The sequence below is a fragment of the Pelodiscus sinensis genome, chromosome 3, assembly GCF_049634645.1.
Source record: "Pelodiscus sinensis isolate JC-2024 chromosome 3, ASM4963464v1, whole genome shotgun sequence".
Classification (NCBI taxonomy): domain Eukaryota; kingdom Metazoa; phylum Chordata; order Testudines; family Trionychidae; genus Pelodiscus; species Pelodiscus sinensis.
Genome location: NC_134713.1, coordinates 152,647,675 through 152,665,728, shown reverse-complemented (window position 1 = coordinate 152,665,728; position 18,054 = coordinate 152,647,675). Strand labels below are relative to the sequence as shown.

Genomic DNA, 18,054 nt, shown 5'->3' with positions numbered 1-18,054 from the left:
GTTGAGTTGATTATGAATGTTTGGGGTACCTTGGATATGCTTCTTTTTAAAATTTAAGATGGCCCCTACAAGACTGAATTCCTCATATTTCAATGGAAACATGAACATCTCTTACATGCAGGCAAAGACTTTGCATTTCCTCATGTTGGTACATACTTGTCATCCCCATTAATTGGCTCAATTTCTAACCAAAGAGGCTGTTCAGTGTACGGATATATATATTCTACATGCATTGGTTTTTCTAATTCCAGTGACCCCAGGTCAGCAGGAATTTAGGAGGAAGGAGATAAATTGAAAAACAAATATAAGCAATGGATGACATGGTAAGCCCAGTGGAATACTGAAAGTGAAATCCTGTTTCCATGGTAACTATTCCTGGAGTGACCATAACTCCCACTGACTTAACTTCAGTGAGACTGCTGGGTGCACAGATTCAGAATTGGGCTTTGTGTTTGTGTAATGATTTTGGCTACTGTACTCAGGCCTGGCCTTAGGGCAAGGTGAGCGATGCAGGTGCCTTGGACCCCGCTCATTCAGGGCCCTGTGGCCCTGTAGCCAGACAGGAACCCTCCTGTAACATCCATTTTTGCTTGCCTGGAGCATACAGGGCACACAACAGTAAAAGCCTTGGAGCAGGAGGCTCAGGATATGCAGGCTCAGTGACCGTGAATGGCTGTAAACAGAGATATGCCAATTGCTGACCAAGAGGCTGCCGAGGAGTGCCCTTGACTTAAATCCATATTGATATGAACACACAGCCCTCCGCAGGGGGAGGAATCTCTCGCCCAGTAAAGAATGTCCAGTACTCACAATTTAGTTATCTCTCTTGCAAGTGTAAATTAACTTGAAATTTGCTTGTAAGAACTGGCGCCACAAAACGGACCAGTACAATTTGGCATCTTAAGATAAGAAAGAGGATACGGGCCCCCAGGGGTATAAAGATGGGTCCAGCAGCACATTTACTCTGAGTGTCAATCTACCATCTATCTGCTGGTTGGGTTAGATGTTTGACCTCCCGAGGTTCCAAGGGGACGCCCACCTCGTATTCGTCTTTCCTAGGAATTGAGGAACCGGCCCTGGCTTGACCCGCTGGAGTCGAGAGGCACAGAAGGGGGTTCAATTTTTACCTGGATGTGGTCCAGGTACAATTTTTACCTGGATGTGGTCCTTTGTCTTAAGTGTACACAGAGACTTAGAGCTCTTTAAAGATTAAGCTGTCACTTGGTACCATTATTTCTATTTTCTATCTTTATTTTCTTTGTAACCATTTTTAAGATCTATATTTGCTAGCAGTTAAGAAATAGAGCAATAGCCATTGTAACCATATGATTTATAAGTTTTTTTTAATAAACCTGTAACTGTTTAAGTTTTTAACCTGACTCTTTCAGTTTCTGTAACAGAACCAAGCACAATTTAAAAGAACTTCAGCTGGTCATAAGGGACAATTATAGGAGGAGGTTGGGCGTTTGGATCGTGTCACTCCCAGGTCACAGATCCGTTGGGGCATCTCTCAGTCTTCCCTAGACTGCCCGCTGCGAAGGGATCCTGTATCCTAGCAGCTAAAATCTGAGGTGTAATAAGCTCTTCCTATAAACAGGGGCATCTGTCAGCCTGTTGGCTGCCCTCTGCGACGGGACCCCGGTCCTAGCAGTAAAGTCACGGACGTTAAACCTTTTCTCAGCACACACACACACACACACACACACACACACACACACACACACACACACACACACACACACACACACACACTGCCCTGACCTTCGGCTGACAGGCCCCACGCATTCAGGGCCCCAGAATACCTGGCTCCTAGCCCCACTCACCCGGCTGCTCACTCGTTGCCCTGACTGGGAGCCACATGACCTGTTGGGCTGGGCCTGACTGTACTGACATTTTGAACTGCAAGGAAAACACTGGCCTCTTTTTTAAATAAACCATTTCATTGGTGACCACCCGTGGGTCAGCGATTAATAGTAATAATTGACCTTGAGGCTGGATATTTCTGGTCAGTCAATGGTTTGTGCCTGCAATGCCTTCACTTGATCAGTAACTTCCAGGAAAAGACCCCCTTCCCTCCATCACATATTACCGCCAAGAGTGTAGTTAATTGATCACTGAGACCAACATCCGGCTTTCCCATTGGATAGTGACCTGCAAGGGAAAGGCCTCTATTTTTTTTGTGGCGACTTGTGGTTTGAATTTGTAAGTTTTCAACACACAGAACAGGTCTTATTTTATATCATATTTTTATTTTCACAGCTCGGAGAGTGAGCTAGATTCTATTTCTTCTTGGGCATCATTAGCAGAATTGTTTATAATATTCCAAGAATTCACACATGCTTAACCCTATTTACAATAGTGAAATTACACATGTCACTGTTGATGTAATATGACAACAGTGGGATTAAACAGTGTATGTGAGGGTCTTATTTGGTTCACAGAACCTGTATTTGCTGATGATGTGCAAAAAGGAAAGACCACAGCTTGATTTGGCTGAATTGGCAGCACCTGCAATTAGAGGAGATATCTTTTTAGTGGTGCACTGAGCACATTAGATGCAGAAATAACCCCAGGATATCATTTATATAATCACTTTCTAGAACATCACTTTCTCTCTCTCCCATTGTTTAAAGGGTCTTTCCTCACATTCATAATTTTGGGTGCTAATTCACAATGAACCTCCTAATGATTGTCTCTAATAAATGAAGAACCATATTAAAATGGGACATTGAGTGGAAGTGTACTGTTAAAAGTAACATTAATGTGACTAAAAACAGGACTATGTAGCACTTTAAAGACTAACAAGATGGTTTATTAGGTGATGAGCTTTCGTGAGCCAGACCACTTCCTCAGATCAAATAGTGGAAGAAAATTGTCACAACCATATCTACCAAAGGATACAATTAAAAAAAATGAACACATATGAAAAGGACAAATCAAATTTCAGAACAGAAGGGGAACGGGGAGGGGTAAGGTAAATGTCTGTGAGTTAATGATGTTAGAGGTGATAATTGGGGAAGCTATCAATCATCTGGTGATGCCCAACAAGTTTCTCTGTGTTACCATTTTGAATATCTGATTTGTGTTCTTTAACCTAGGTCTGTGGGTGCTTTCAGAACAATATAAAATGTTTTGCTATAATTTTTGCAGCAAGGCTTAAGCATGCCAGTGAGTCGAATTTAATTCTTATTGTGTTTATTTGTGGAAATTGGTTTTAGTAGATAGCTCATTACCAACTAGCTTATTGTGGTGGGACAGAAAAAGAATCCCCGAGATAGGAATGTTTCTTCTGCTGGGCTAAGAGTGTGGTTGGATAGGTTGACAATGTTGTTAGGTGACTGGAGGGTACTGGAGTTGTAGTATCCTGAACTGGTTAACATATTATAACACAACTTTTCCTTACATTCAATGCCCTATTGACATCAAAAGTTAAGTAGGGGACACTTCCAGCCTACTCGATTAACTTTATTGACACCACGACTACAATTGAGGTAATTTTTTCTCCCTCTCCCTTCTTATTCTGAGGGTCCCCCTTTTATATATATTTAGAAATTAATAATACATATATATTAGTTAGTCTCTAAGGTGCCATAGGATTACTCGTTTTTAAAGTTACATACTAACACGGCTACTCCTCTAAGTAATTTACTTTACTGGCCAGGCAATTCATTTCTAAACCATAGTCAATGGGACTAGTTGCAGTGGGTTTAGCCTATGGTTGGTCTTTGCAGGACTGGGATTCAGTTTAGTATTTAATTCATTTTCTAAATGAATGAAATGCCAATTGAACAGAAACAACATGCCTGGGGGAGAGAGGGTGGTGGGCACAAATTTTAGTGTCTGTTACTTTTAATAACTTAGCCTGTGATCCTGCACATACAATAACTTCTTTCTTAGTCATTCCGGTTAACATTGATTTATTATTAGGCTGCTGATCTATTAGAGCAGGGGTGTCCAAACTTTTTTCAAAAAGGGCCAGATTTGATGAAGTGAACATGCGTGAGGGCCGACCATTTTGCCTGACATTCTTTGAACCATTAAAATTAAATGCAAATTAACTATTTTATGCAAAGTTTATTGCAAATGGCATACTTTTCATTTCGTCACATGGATGACAAATCTAAACAGGTGTTAAATCACTCTGCCTTTCATATCTGAAGGCCAGATGAAAAAAAATCCAGGAAGCTGAAATATATGTCAGCAACATTGTAAAGTATATTACATATTATTGGTAATAAAGGTTGTCTGTCAACTTTTAAGTTCAAAAAATATGAACAGGAACATAACACCAAGTATACATGTTGTGTCCAAATATATTTATAACCGATTTAGACCAACTGACATTAACTGAGATTTTACAATGTATTCATCTCAATACATATGGATTCGTCGGGGGCCATAAAAGATAGATATTGCCAAATTACCTGTGGGGCCGTATTAAACCAGAACACGGGCCGCAATTGGCCCGCGGGCCGGACTTTGGACATGCCTGTATTAGAGAACATGCTCTTTTCAAGATGTGCAATGTCCTAATGTTATTTGGCTCTCCCCCCTCAGCCTGCCTTGTGTTCCATCCAGGAGGTGGGCAAACCTCTGCCGCCACCCCAGGAGCACTTGCAGACAAAGAGGGGCAAGCCCCCACACCCTGACCCCACTAAACCCCTGCCTCAGTCAAGCTTTATAGCCATCACTGCTGAGCTCGGTATTAAATTTTGTTTAAAATTATTTAAAACGTGTACTGTATAATGTATATAATACATTTTGTCTGGTGAAAAAAATGTCCCTGGAACCTCACCCACCCATTTATATAATTTCTTATGGGGAAATTGGAGTTGCTTAACATTGTTTCACTTAAAATGATATTTTTCAGGAATATAATAAGCAAGGAGTTATTCTGGATATGCTAGGCTGCGCCCAGGCACCCAGCATACTTTCCATTATCTTAGCTGGGGTTTGAACCAGGCCCAAGAGCTGCATGGGAAAGTAAACATATTGTAAAAAACATTTTTAAATGCAATTTTTGTATGTTAGTGGGAGCAAAAGCAAACCCACAAGAACATGCTATATAAATAACTAATTATGAAACACAATTTACTTTTTGTTCAAAAGTAAAATAATGAAGGGATTTTTAAGGAGATTTGGTCATAGCGGAAATGTTTAAGTTGTCCATGTGAGACCAGTTGCTACTTACCTAGGTTGAACTATAATTAAAGAAAAACAGACTGACTTATAGTCAGCTTATTTGGATAGGTGAGCTTAGTGATTAGATGTCAGTACTTAGAAGAAACCCCAAAGCAGTCATTTGGAATTCATTCTCTGGGTAGTCTCTCATTAAGGTATGTCTACATTACACAGCTTTTTAGTGACACAGCTCTGTTGCTAAAAGGCAGTGTAAACTCTATTTGTTGGCACTTTTTCCAACAAAAAATTTTCAGGGTTTGCTTTGTCAGCAGAAGAGTATTTTTTACATTAGTACTTGCCTCAACAAATATTTTGTATGTGTGTGGGAGGTGGGGATTACCCACTTATGAACCACAAAAGCTCTGTTGCTTAATTGCCAATGTAGACAGTAAATTAGAAAAATTACTCTCTCGCATCAGAAAATTGGTTGTATTCATGAATTATTTCCTACCATTATCAATATTTTGAATAGTAGATTTGCTTGTATGCCTCAGGAGTGTTTTAGAAACATTTTAAATCACTTAAAGCGAAAATATTGTAAAAGAAAACAACTCCCCCAGCCTTAAAATACATGTTAAAATAACATGAGCAGTGTTATGGTTGTGTTGGTTGGATGTAGTTAGTGGATATTACAACAAGGAGTCCTGTGACGCCTTAAAGACTAAAAGATTTACTAGGGGATAAGCTTTTGAAGGTAAAAGCCCACTTCATCAGATGTTTTTTACCCATGAAAGCTAATGACCAAATAAGTCTGTTAGTCTTTGAGGTGCCACAGGACTCTTCATTTTTGCAGATATAGACACGGCTACCCCTCTGTGATGGTTGATAATAGAGAGACAAGGTGTATGAGGTACTATGTTGGATTGGATCAACTTCTGCTGGTGAGAGACACAAGCTTTTGAGCTTACACACAGCTCTTCTTCAGATATTACCTCATCCACCTTGTTTCACTAATATTAAAATAATGATTTTAACCTAAGTTGTTGTTACTCTTTCACTTCAGAGTAAGAATTAACATTATAGAAAACTAAGACCTTTAAAAGAAACAAACTGTTGAAGAGTTCTAAGCTACGTAATATAAATTGAAAAGGAAAAAAAATCCCTTTGAGTCTTTAAAATAATATTAGTTTTGTGTGTTAGTTTTTCTTTAACATCAACTTTTTGGATTGTTTTATTGAAACTTCAACAGACAGTAGCTTATTTTTCCACAGACTTAAGCACCTGAGATTTTTGGCTGATGGATATAAGACCAGTAAAATTTCCTATAAAATGTAACTTTATACAAGAATTTACACAATGTTTATAAAATATGTTCCAACATTTGCTTTTCCAAAGTCAAACTTCTCAGTATCCATAGAAAGAAAATTAGTTGTATTGCAACAGAAAACTGAAAATTGATCAGTCTGCCCTTTCCCTGATGTGTAGCTTAGTTTCCACCGAAAAAAATCATAAGTACCCAATCCAAAATTTATTGATATCCTGATTACTTCAGTGAGCTTTGGATCAGATCCTACATTTGAATGAAAATACAAATTATATATCAGATTTTTATACTGGAATATCCTGTTGGAAATGCCTGGAAAATTGCAACTGTTATACTTCATTGTTCATAATTCTAGGTGAAAACACCAGTGGTCATGAGCTAATTAATATTATACCATTGGATGGCTAAAGGCAAGAGTTTTCAACTAATATGTATTTGAGAGAGTTTATCTGTCTATTTGTGTGTCTGTCTGTTCAAGAACTCCTCCTAAACAGAAAGAGCTAGGACCACCAAAATCTGGTATGCAGCTTCCTCTTATCATAAATTAAAGCAAGGCAAAGGGTCTGGTGGTGCCAGGAAAACAGGATGTGCCTGGAATGGGATTGCTTCAGAAAAGAAACAGGTGAAAGGGATTAGCAGGGGGTGCCCCCTCATCTGGAACTTCCCCAGCCCTTAGCTCCCCCCCACCTCATTTATAGGCAAACATTGTTGGCTGTTCCTCTTTGTTAGGGAGTGAAAGGAAAATGCACAGTTTGCTGCATCATTCAACATTCTGGCTGGGGCATGCAGGGGCTAGATGAACCTGGACCTGCCACAGCGGAGGGACATATACTCCTCTCCCAGGGTATGTCTACACTACCCTACACACGGCACCAACTAGCTAGTTTGGATTAGGCTTCCTAATCTGAACTAGCTGTACGCCTCGTGGAACGAGGAAGCCTAATCCGAACTAGCTAGTTTGTGCCGCGTGTAGTCGCGCGGCACTCAGTCCTAACTAGCCGGCATTTAAAAATGGCGCCGGCCGGCTTTATGCAAATGAAGCCCGGGAAATTCAAATCCCGGGCTTCATTTGCAACTCCGTATGACTACATTACCCCCCCAGTTCGAACTAGGGGGGTAGTGTAGACATACCCCCAGTTGTGTTTGCTGGAGCTGCAGCAGCTATGGAGAGGCATTTCTCACCTGGCTTCAAGCAGCTGCAGTGAGTGATGGCTGGGTGTAGTCCTCTCTCTCCCCAGGGACGTCTGCATACCGAACCCAAAATCCCAGCCTCACTCCAAAGCAATGATTTAAATGAGTTAAAGACCAGAGCAACCCCGGATAAATCTTTTAATTTTATATAAAATGTATAATAGTGTTTTCAAAGTCTAATATGACAAAATCAGAGATGTGTAGGCATGGGGCCCATCAGACTTGTCAGGTCCCTGGGCAAGATGTGGGGGCAACTCCTTGCTCCTTGAAGGATTGAGGCCTCGCGCAGAAGGGATGGAGCTAGGAGCAGCCAACCCTCAGCACTGCCCAGAGCCCTGCCCCCAGATAGCCTTCAGTGTCTCTGTAACAGGGGAAGGGAGCATCCTTGTGCCCGGGACACGCCTTGCCAGTCCTCCCAAAGTACAGCTTCTACTGTTACAGCAAGTACAGCCTCACAGGTCTAGGCCCCAAGTCTAGTTCACCCCCACTAGGGTAAATACAGCCACTCTGGTCTAGTCAGCTGGTAAGCCTCCCAAGGGCCTGTGAGCGGTGTTACTGCAGGGTTGGGGGGGATGGTTGGGGGACCCAGGCCCTCTCTCTCCACTGGGTCCCAGCCCAGGGCTCTGTTGGCAGGGGAAAATTCCATAGCCAGCTCAGCAGGGATGTCGGCTGGAGCGCAATGAGCTATTGGGGCAACTGGGGCTGCGACTGCTGCTGCTGGGGAGGCTGATCCTGGGGCGGCTGTGGCTGCGACTGCTCACAAGCTTGGTCCTGAGCTCCTTCTCCCCCAGCCACCCACCCCAACTGAGCTGAGGAGTTCTCTTTTATCCTAGAGCAGCCGGAGCATGGCCAGTAAGCTAAAGGGGGTGTGGCCTCCCCTGCACTCCAGATTGGGTTAACCCCCATCTGAACTGTGCTCAGGGGGGATACACCCTGTTGCAGACTCCCAGAGTGCTCCACATGTTGCTCCAGTGGCAATTTAAAGGGTCTGGGGATCTAGACACTGCTAGTGTCGTGGTAGCTGTGGCTGGGAGCCCTGGGCCCTTTTGAATCACTGGGCCCCAGGGCAGTTGCCATCTTTGGCCTCCCCTATCATTGGGCCTGTGTGTAGGTACTGAATCCATCCTCCATGAGAAAACAGGACTGGATAATCAAAATAGAATGCAAAATAGCCATCTATTTGTAATAAAACAAACACCTAGGTTGTGATGCTTCTCCAGTTTTGCTGTCTCTCTATCAAAATGTGTTTCCAGCAAGGTATCTTAGACAGGAAATGGGGAATTAATTAAAATGGGCTAATAGTGGAACACCAAAAAATGATGAGTTTCATTCTCCTTCATATACTTTCCAAAGTACAGAGAAATATTGTGGAGAGAGAAAGAGAGAGAGCAGGAGAAAATGATTGAGAGTTTTTGGCATGCACCCAATTTTGGCTTTACTGTGTCAAGGGGTTTTGATCGATTGGTTTTGAGTGAGATCAGATATTGTGGGGTTTGTAGCTGTAGTAGTAATGCTAACTCCTTTTTTTTTTCTTTTCCTTCTCCTTTACAACCCTGCTAAGGTATGATATTTGCTCAAGTATTAGAAAACAAATAGTAAAGACAACTGGATTTTGAAAAGCATGACTGTGGAAGGTGATTGATCCTTTTACGTTTTTTGTATAACATTCTCCAACCTTAATGATTGCAAAATATATACAGACAGTACCTCTGACCTGCCACCACCTCTGGGTTGGGGGAGAGCAGCCAATTGAAATACATTTTGTAGGGGGAAAGAAAAAAATTGGTAAAGAACACCAAGGCAAACCCATAGCCTTGTAAAACTTCCATGGAATTTCAATGTCTACTCGGAGAAAACAGGCCCCAATTTTTAAGGTCTCATCAAAAGACACAATGTTAGTTAATTTCTTGGGGTGAAATCCTTGTCTCATGGAAATCAATGGCAAAATTCTCGTTGATTGTATTGAAACCAGGAATTAACTCATTGTACTTCATTAATCTGCCTTGGGATAGTACAGGGTCAAGTCATGTCTACTGCAATATTGAATCTGTGAATCCAGGAGTCTAAGTACATTAAATCAGATGGTTGGACACCTAAACAATCCTTTCTCATTAGAAAACATGCAAGGTTTAATTTTTAAGTGATTAGCCATCTGGTATTTTGGTTTTCATAAATTGGATTGATTTTTAGAGAGCATTGCCCTTCAAAGTTCTTTCAAACTGCACCTGTGTCACTAGTCACTTTTAACACTGAGCGTAAGGTAGTGAGCGGTCCTGGAAAAAGCAAGGGATCATAGAAAAATGACCCAAGTGATTGTTTCTGACCTTCTTATCCACTGGCCTAATCCTATCAGGTGCTGAGCACTAAATCTGAAATTGAAAATCCTGAAACTTCTATTGAAATGAATAGCAGTGAAGGGTATTTTTCATATTTGTTCATTTTTTTTAATTGTATCCTTTGGTATATATGGTTGTGACTACTTTCTTCCACTATTTGATCTGAGGAAGTGGGTCTGGCCCACGAAAGCTCATCATCTAATAAACCATCCTGTTAGTCTTTAAAGTGCTACATTGTCCTGCATTTTGCTTCAACTACCCCAGACTAACACGGCTACATTTCTATCACTAGTGAAGGGTATGGGCACCTTATTGGCTCTGATCATGCAAAGATGTACACATTTGTTTAACTTTACTTGCTGATAGTGGTCTCTTTCACTTCAATGGAGCATTAGAAAAGATAAAAAATAGCCCAGCATTTGCTTCCAAGACTTAAAAATGTGATTGCACACAAAGAAAAGAAAAGAAAAGAAAAGAAAAGAAAAGAAAAGAAAAGAAAAGAAAAGAAAAGAAAAGAAAAGAAAAGAAAAGAAGTTGTAAGACCATGTAACAGCACCATCTGGTGAGCTCCAAACATGGTGTATCAGGAGCTAGACCCTTGAGTGCTAAAATGGAGGGAAGGGTAAAAGGTTGTATGCCACCTACAACAGCCTCAGGAATGCTCAAATTTGTGCCCCACTGAAATGTCCCCTGCCTTCCACCCTTGCGGTTGTTCCAAAATTCTTCTATGTGCATTTTAATATTTCACTTGCTTCATTTCCTTTTACCTCACAGAGCATATTTAATGTGATTTAAAGTCTGTTCCAATCTGTTTCTGAAGGACAGATCAATAAAATACAGAACTTCATTTCAATATAGGAGGAGGACTGGCCCCATACATTCTGTTTAAGTATCTTTTTTGACTCTGTATAGCGGGATATGTATGAATTCTACACACTCAATAACAAATAATGCAAATAAACAAACATAAACACAGTAATTTAGCCTCCAGACAAAGTCTGAAAGTTGATCGAGCTACGGAATCAGCAGTATGTCATAATTTTGTATCCTTCCACAGTTCCGCTATCTTCATTACAATTAGACACACTGTTTAGAGTCAGTGTGAGCTTCTGCTGGAAGAGTAGCACAATGAAACAAATTCTCTGTGTTGGTCTTTAAAGGGGATTTAAACAAAGTAATGGAAAAAGCAGATCCCATGAGATTGATTAAAATAGAGTTACATTCTTCTCATTTAGTATCCAAAGCATGGTGATTAGAGCCTTATCTGGCATGGTAACAATATCCAGTTTATCACACATTCACATACATGGACTTTTGTTTGCTGGTTAACCAACTACAAAAATGTTCCTTTCATCTGGTGGAAAAGCATGACTACATCAGGAACCAAAGACGCTTCATACTGAATTCATATACGTTCATTCTCCTTCTTTACTGTAAACTGCTATTAATCTGGAGCACGTCATACCCTGTTGAAAATTGATCCGATGAGTCCGTATTTTATGTTTGAGCAGGCCACAGTGATTAAACTCATCCATGCTTCAGTTGTTTCCCACTGAAAACCATTCATCTAACCACTGTCTGAATGAAAGTGTAGAGGTGAGACACACACACAATTACCCCTTTCCTCCAGACTGGGAAAGTTGATCCAGCAGCGTTAAGCAAGAGCCAGACCTTTCCCACATTTATTGTCACACCCATTGTAGCCAGTAACGTTTTTTTTAACAATGGCCGATTACAAAAAGCTGCCATTCCATGGAAAGATTTACGAACAGCCTTAAGTGGAGACTCCAAAATAAAACCAACATGTTCATGGAAATATTACTCCAAAGACTTAAAAATAATGTAAAAAAGTGACTCAGTAATGCAGTAATTGTAAAATCAGGAGCTGTAAAAAAATCACTAAATGTCCTTTTTGTTTTCATTCTTCATACACAGAAGTGACTTAATGGATTACAGTCTAAAAAAGCCATATTGTGATTGCAGCAAGCAGTATTTTCACATTTTGCCTTTCCGAAGCTCAACTCGATTTCAGTTCCACAAAACAGAATTCTATCTGGCAGTGTAATGAAAACCAGAAAACAGTAAAAGAAAGAAAGAGAGAGAAAAATCATCAGGGGTGAATAATACTGACTGATTTTCTGTCATTCTCTCTGCTCCAGTTGCTGAATGCTAAAATACTAAAAGAAAACATGCAGATGTCTCCAGAGATGCTGTGTCAACAAAACCTCCCTCTGCTGGTGCTTTACAATATCTGTTTAACTAATCATAGGGACATTTATCATACAGGATTTGGTGGGGTTGTTTATGGAGTCTTTAGCACAATGGTGCTTGGACTTTCAGATGTCAGTTATGCTCCTCAGAAGGTGAAACACCACAGCTGGTTGGGAAATGAGTGCCAAAAGTGGAATTTCAAAATAGAGGGATTTATATGAAAAATACTATGTCTAACATTTTGTAGGAAGATTGGTTTTATTTTTTAACCCCAATGTATAGAGCAGGTGCTGAAAAATATTAAGATGCAGTTGATAATCTTGAAATGGCTGGTGTCATTTCTTTTACTCTGAGTTCTGGCAGTGTAAGAACCTGAGTATTGGTTCTAAGAGCACTCCCAAAGAGTGTGAATTATAAAAATCCAGTCTGGACCTGGTGAATTTGTTGTTCACTGTGCCACAATTTGGCATAAGCAGGTGGGATAAAATCTCCTACAAATGGGGCCAGAAAAAGACCATTGATAGTAACTTGGCTTCTGGGAATAGTAAATGCAGCAGATTCTGGATGAGGTCAAAGGCCCTTAATGACAGAAAAAGTTCTGACTTGGCTAGTTAAAATGGCTCCCCTTTCCTGTTACCACCGCTTATGTTTTGCCTGGATTCAGTTTAAGCCAGCTGTTTTTCATCCGGGTGCTGTAGGCACTGGTACAGCTCTGTGACGATCTTCACTGCACCAACTGAGAGAGAAATATGTCAATGGCACGCAATTGCGTATTAGTGGTTAGAAAGCCCACAGGGCTGCCAACAGAATTGCTGGGCCCCTAGGCTAGAGATGGGTGGAAGCTTCAGGCCTGCAGGAGGGGCAGTACTGAGGACTAGCGTCCCCCAGACAGCCCTTCAATGCTGCCCAGTCCAGCTTTCCAGAGTTCTGGTGATGATTTAAATGGCCTCTTTTGCACTCCTCTTCTCCCCACTTCCCAGTTGGCAGCCCCAGAAATCCAGGTTGTGTATCATGTGATTTTTGAATGGAAAATTAAGTGATCCTTGTGGGACTGGATAGATGAGTATGAAGCTTCTTATGCATGTTAGCCAGTTAATTACAGAGGACCTGATCATGCCCCCTTTCATCCAATGTGCGGATGCCTTGTGAATTCCAGATCCATCAGGAGAGAGGAATTCAGCTACTGGTACGTTGGATTATGGACGAACATTTCAACCCACTGCTTCTGTGAGGTACTCCAGGTAAAGGCATTGATAGTCCAAAGCGGTATTAATGTTACTGCAGAGTACACCCTGCAGAGATTATATCCTGAAGCAGTTTCCCATAGTCAGCTGCAGCTTTTGGTGACGTCTTAGGGTGGCTTGAATACAGCCATACTGCCTAAGAGCTGGAGGGGAGATCTCTAGAACCAGTATAAAGGTGCAGAGCCCATGAATGGCACCCCACATTTCTGCCTTGGGAGGTGTAAGATTTAGGTGCTGGCCTGCAGGCTATGGAATCGATCAGATTGCCTCCTGCCCTAGCAGAACAAAGCAGGAGGGACCCCCTACTGAGATTTCTTTTCCTCTATGAGAGGGAAGGAACTTCAGGCACCCAAATGAATACTTCTGAATCAGGAAGCTGAACAGCCATGGGGAATGTAACTTGCTGCATACCAATTTCTCCAAGTATGTGTCACCACTCAAGTTCAAAGGTAAACACGGGATAAATCTTGTTGCATGCCCATGGGGTCAGCAATCCACTGCATATTGTAAACTCCTCAAAGAAACATACAATAAAAGAAACGCCCATCCTGTGGTTATGGTTATGGCATGCTTCCTTTAATAGCTCCTCATTCGGTGATATCAGGAATCGTATCACTGTCTGCAGGGGCAGAGAAAAACATGCAAATTGTTGTTCTTCAAGCTAGCTTTGTTACCATCCACTGCCTTAGGCTACTCTGTCTGATCCAGTCCAAGTAAGATGGAACAAACACTGGCTTTCTTCCCTTTATGAAACACAGAAAGTACTGAATTTGTACTGCACTCTTTCTCCTTTTTCTCATGCTGTGAAATACAACTAGCTCTTCAACTTCCCAAATACCCTTTATGCTGCTTCGTTAGGGAAAAACACAGTGTATGGTCCCTTTATTCAAAATGCTGGGGGGCAGATTTCATCCTTGTTGTTATCCCCCCACTAAAGGGCAATGACAATCCACCAGGTATGAATTTGGATCATGCTGTTTATGTTAAAATGTGAAAGGTAACACATCTCACGTGTGCCCCATGGCAGTGTTTTCCAAACACTGTGGTCTAGTTTGTGCTATTAAGGCAGATCTGTAGGACCAAAGAGGCATAAGATTTGCTTTATCAGCTCAGGCTTGTGGTTTTATTTAGTTCATATCCTGTTTCAAAAGGAGCTATGCTTGTGAAGAAAATGTATGTACCCTTTTTTGGGACAACTATGCAATGAAATGCCTGTGGGGAATATTTCTTCCTATCTTGAGACAGCTAGCGGTTGGTTTATACTTGGAAGCATGAGGATTTGTGTCCCTTAATAAAAGTTTAATCCAGGCTGTATAACTAGGCGTATTTGTATTATTACAGAGGCACAGATTGCAGCTCTCTAGGTAAGGCTATGTTTAATTAGGCATGAAAACAAATATTAATTGAAACCAAAGTTGCCACAGTTAGGGATAGATCCGTTCCACCCATTTTGTGCTTTGCAACTGGACCAAAGCAGCCGGAAAGTTCTTGGAGGCAGATTGTTGGTACAGGGACACACAGCACTGGCCAAGGATCATTTGGTGGAGTAGTGCAGCAGCAAGGGAAGTGCCGCAGCCAGTGGAACCTCAAGCAGCTGTTAGGCCCCAGTCAGCGCCAGGATTGGAGGAGCAGAAGGTGGGCGAAAAGGCTTTAGGCTGACTACCCTTCTCTTTGTTCTTCACAGCTGGACCAGCTGCGAGTGAAGCGCCTGCAACACCTTCTGCGCCAGCCTCCCAATAGCATGGGAGCTGCCACCACAGGACGAGCCTGTGAGGACCTTGAGCGGGAACATGCTGCCTGCCTACTTGGCCTCCAGCACTCTCTGGACCGGCAGGGCTAGCAGTGGGAAGCAGACCAGGAGCTGTGCTGCAACACCTGGCTGGAGTTAGCCCCAAAAGCCCGCAGCTTGTGCATCACATACATAGCTGCCATGGACCACATGTGGGTCACTGCCACAGAGCAGACCAACAGCCGCCCCTCCACTCCTTGTTACTGTTAAATTTATCAATTTGTTCTGAAACCTCCTCTTAATGACTCTTCAATCTGGGACAATTCCTCAGATTTGTCACCTAAAAAAAATGGCTCAGATTTGGGAATCTCCCCAATATCCTCAGCTGTGAAGACTGAAGCAAATAATTCACTTAGCTTCTCTGAAATGACTAATTCTTATTTGAATCTACTTACTGAGCAAGGAACCTGGGGAGTCCTGTTCATTGACCTCTGCACATTAACAACTACATTTGAGATCTGTCATTGAACCATTTTTAATCCATCGAATGTGTATCCTCTGATGTACATTTAATGCAGGCTTTCTGATCAAAAAGTCATGCATTAATAAAGCATGGAGAAATGTGGTGTTCCATGAATTGGAGTAACCAAGCACTCTATTTCCACAATTATTTTTATTAACCACACCTATAATCCTGTGTTCATTCAAATGAACAAACTTCCACAGATTTGCTTGACAAGACTGACTTTTCATGAAACCCACTTTGACTTGCATGAATTATATTTTTTAGCATCTAATTTTTTGTTAGAATCTTGAATGAACCATGCAATTATTTTACATGGGATCAATGTCAAGCTAATCAGTCTATTATTTCCTGCATCAACCTTTTTACTATTTTAAAATATTAGAACTACACTGAATGTCCTCCAAGTTTTGTTAAAAATTAACATTTAGTGATTTGGACAACTCCTCAGCTAGTTCCTATAAGATTCTTGGTGTAAGCTAGCTGGATCTGCATTGAAAATGTTTAATTTTAGCAGATGCTGCTTCATATCTTTTTTTAAAGAGATGATAAACTTTCTGTTTTTAGATACATCCTCCTGCTTCATTCCAAACATACAACAGAAATTTTTGTTGAACATTCCTGCCTTCTGTACATCACCATTTACTATTTTAGCATCTGCATCTAGCAATTGACATATACCCAAGTTTAGTTATTTCTTGTTCCTAATATGTTTTTTAAAATGACATCTCTAGCCCAACTGACCACTGGTATTTCATTGATTCCTTTGGCTTCCTTTATCAGTTACCTATAGTTTTAAACTTGTAATTTTTTTCTTCCTTTAGTATTTATTTATTTATTGCTCTTTCCCTATCTTCTTTATACCGGAATAGCTTTCCCAATGTAACTTTATTATTATTGATTTGGTTTTATTAAACTTTACAGAAAGCTAACAAATTTCAGTGACATGTCTTCTCCTATGTGTGCAGGAAATGAACAAATTTATCTTCCGAGGACCTTTGGAATCTATGGAAAAGGACATCTCCCTCAGAAGCCACTTTGGCCTTTGGTGACCTTACAGGTTGTGCAGAAGCAGGGCTCCATTCTCACAGGCCTCCCTAGGTCATCAGGAGAAGAGCTTTAGGAGGGGGATCATTGTGCCTAAGTGGCTTCAACGGTGCCATGATTGGGCCTAAAGCTTTTTAAACTAGAAGGTCGAGTGTATTTTGTATAATCTTTTCACAACCCCCTAGCAATGGAATAATCTGTGTTAAATTGGCTATTTATTACACTGGACACAGTGGAAAGATCTCTGTTGTCACTTTGCACGGTCTCTCTCTCTCTCTCACTGTGACAGAAGAACTCCCCAAGACTGGGTTTCTCAATGATTTGGATTTCTTTTAATCAGTCATCACATCCATCCACCATGCACAGAAACATCTGGGTAGGCCAGTTACTCTATAGCCAGCTTCAGTTAATGTTAATAATTAAGCCATGAGACTCAACAAGCAGTGCATTTCTGGGGGATTATCACACACCTCAGGTGCCGTATGAGGCACCAGCCAAAAGTGAAGTGACTTCAGCTACTCACAAAGTGCAATAATCCCTCAGAAATCTATTAACTATGAGTGCCTCATAGTTATTATGATATGGAAACACCAAGGTAAAAAGGTCATACCTGTACTTTCAGTAGGAAATATTAACACATGTATTACATCACTGTCAGCCAATCAGAAATCTCCATTGTTACCCAGCATTCTTGAATGAGTCTGTAAGAGCCAAATGTTGTAAAGCAGTTTACAGTGTTCTAAAAGTTACAATATTTGAACATTCACTTGACATTCACAGTGAGTAGCATTTTTGTCTTTCGGAGGAGAAAGTTGGATACCAGGTATCACATCCTGCAAACACTTATGCATATGTACATTATCAGATACACAACCATATCTGATCAATTTTCATGACCATACTGAAATTAATACCTACCCATTATCTACATACGGTACTCTAATTTTTCATAACAAGTCATTTACTTTAGAATACTGAGAAACTACATAACACTCCTTTCAGGATTAGGTAGGAGTCAGTGGTCAACAACTGTATACACCTGAGTAATTCTGATGAGGTCACTGGAGTTATTCATGTATATAAAGTTAAACGTGTATCTTATCACGCTATAAATGTTTATTTTTTGTAAGATCGGATGTTTAGACTAATGTGTCCTTTCTTTCAACATTAGCATTCTGTTTCTGATGACAGCATTGCTTCACTGTTGACCAGCAGCCAAACTCTGAAGCCTTATTCACTTGCTTCTCAATAGAGGAGAAATCAGTTTAACTGAAGTCTTTGTGTGTTCCATCTAAGTGTATTTTATTCTCTCTCTCTCTCTCTCTCTC

At 40.9% G+C, this 18,054-nt stretch overlaps 1 long non-coding RNA gene across 1 annotated transcript in view; it reads left to right on the top strand.

The window, feature by feature from the left end:
• LOC142828025 (uncharacterized) overlaps positions 1 to 15,397 on the top strand; it is a 33,177-nt gene extending 17,780 nt beyond the window's left edge. Inside the window, exons 3-4 of the long non-coding RNA XR_012902934.1 lie at positions 13,340 to 13,424; positions 15,112 to 15,397. This is a non-coding gene — a long non-coding RNA (uncharacterized LOC142828025). The remainder of the gene's footprint in view (positions 1 to 13,339; positions 13,425 to 15,111) is intronic.
• The last annotated feature ends 2,657 nt before the right edge of the window (positions 15,398 to 18,054 follow it).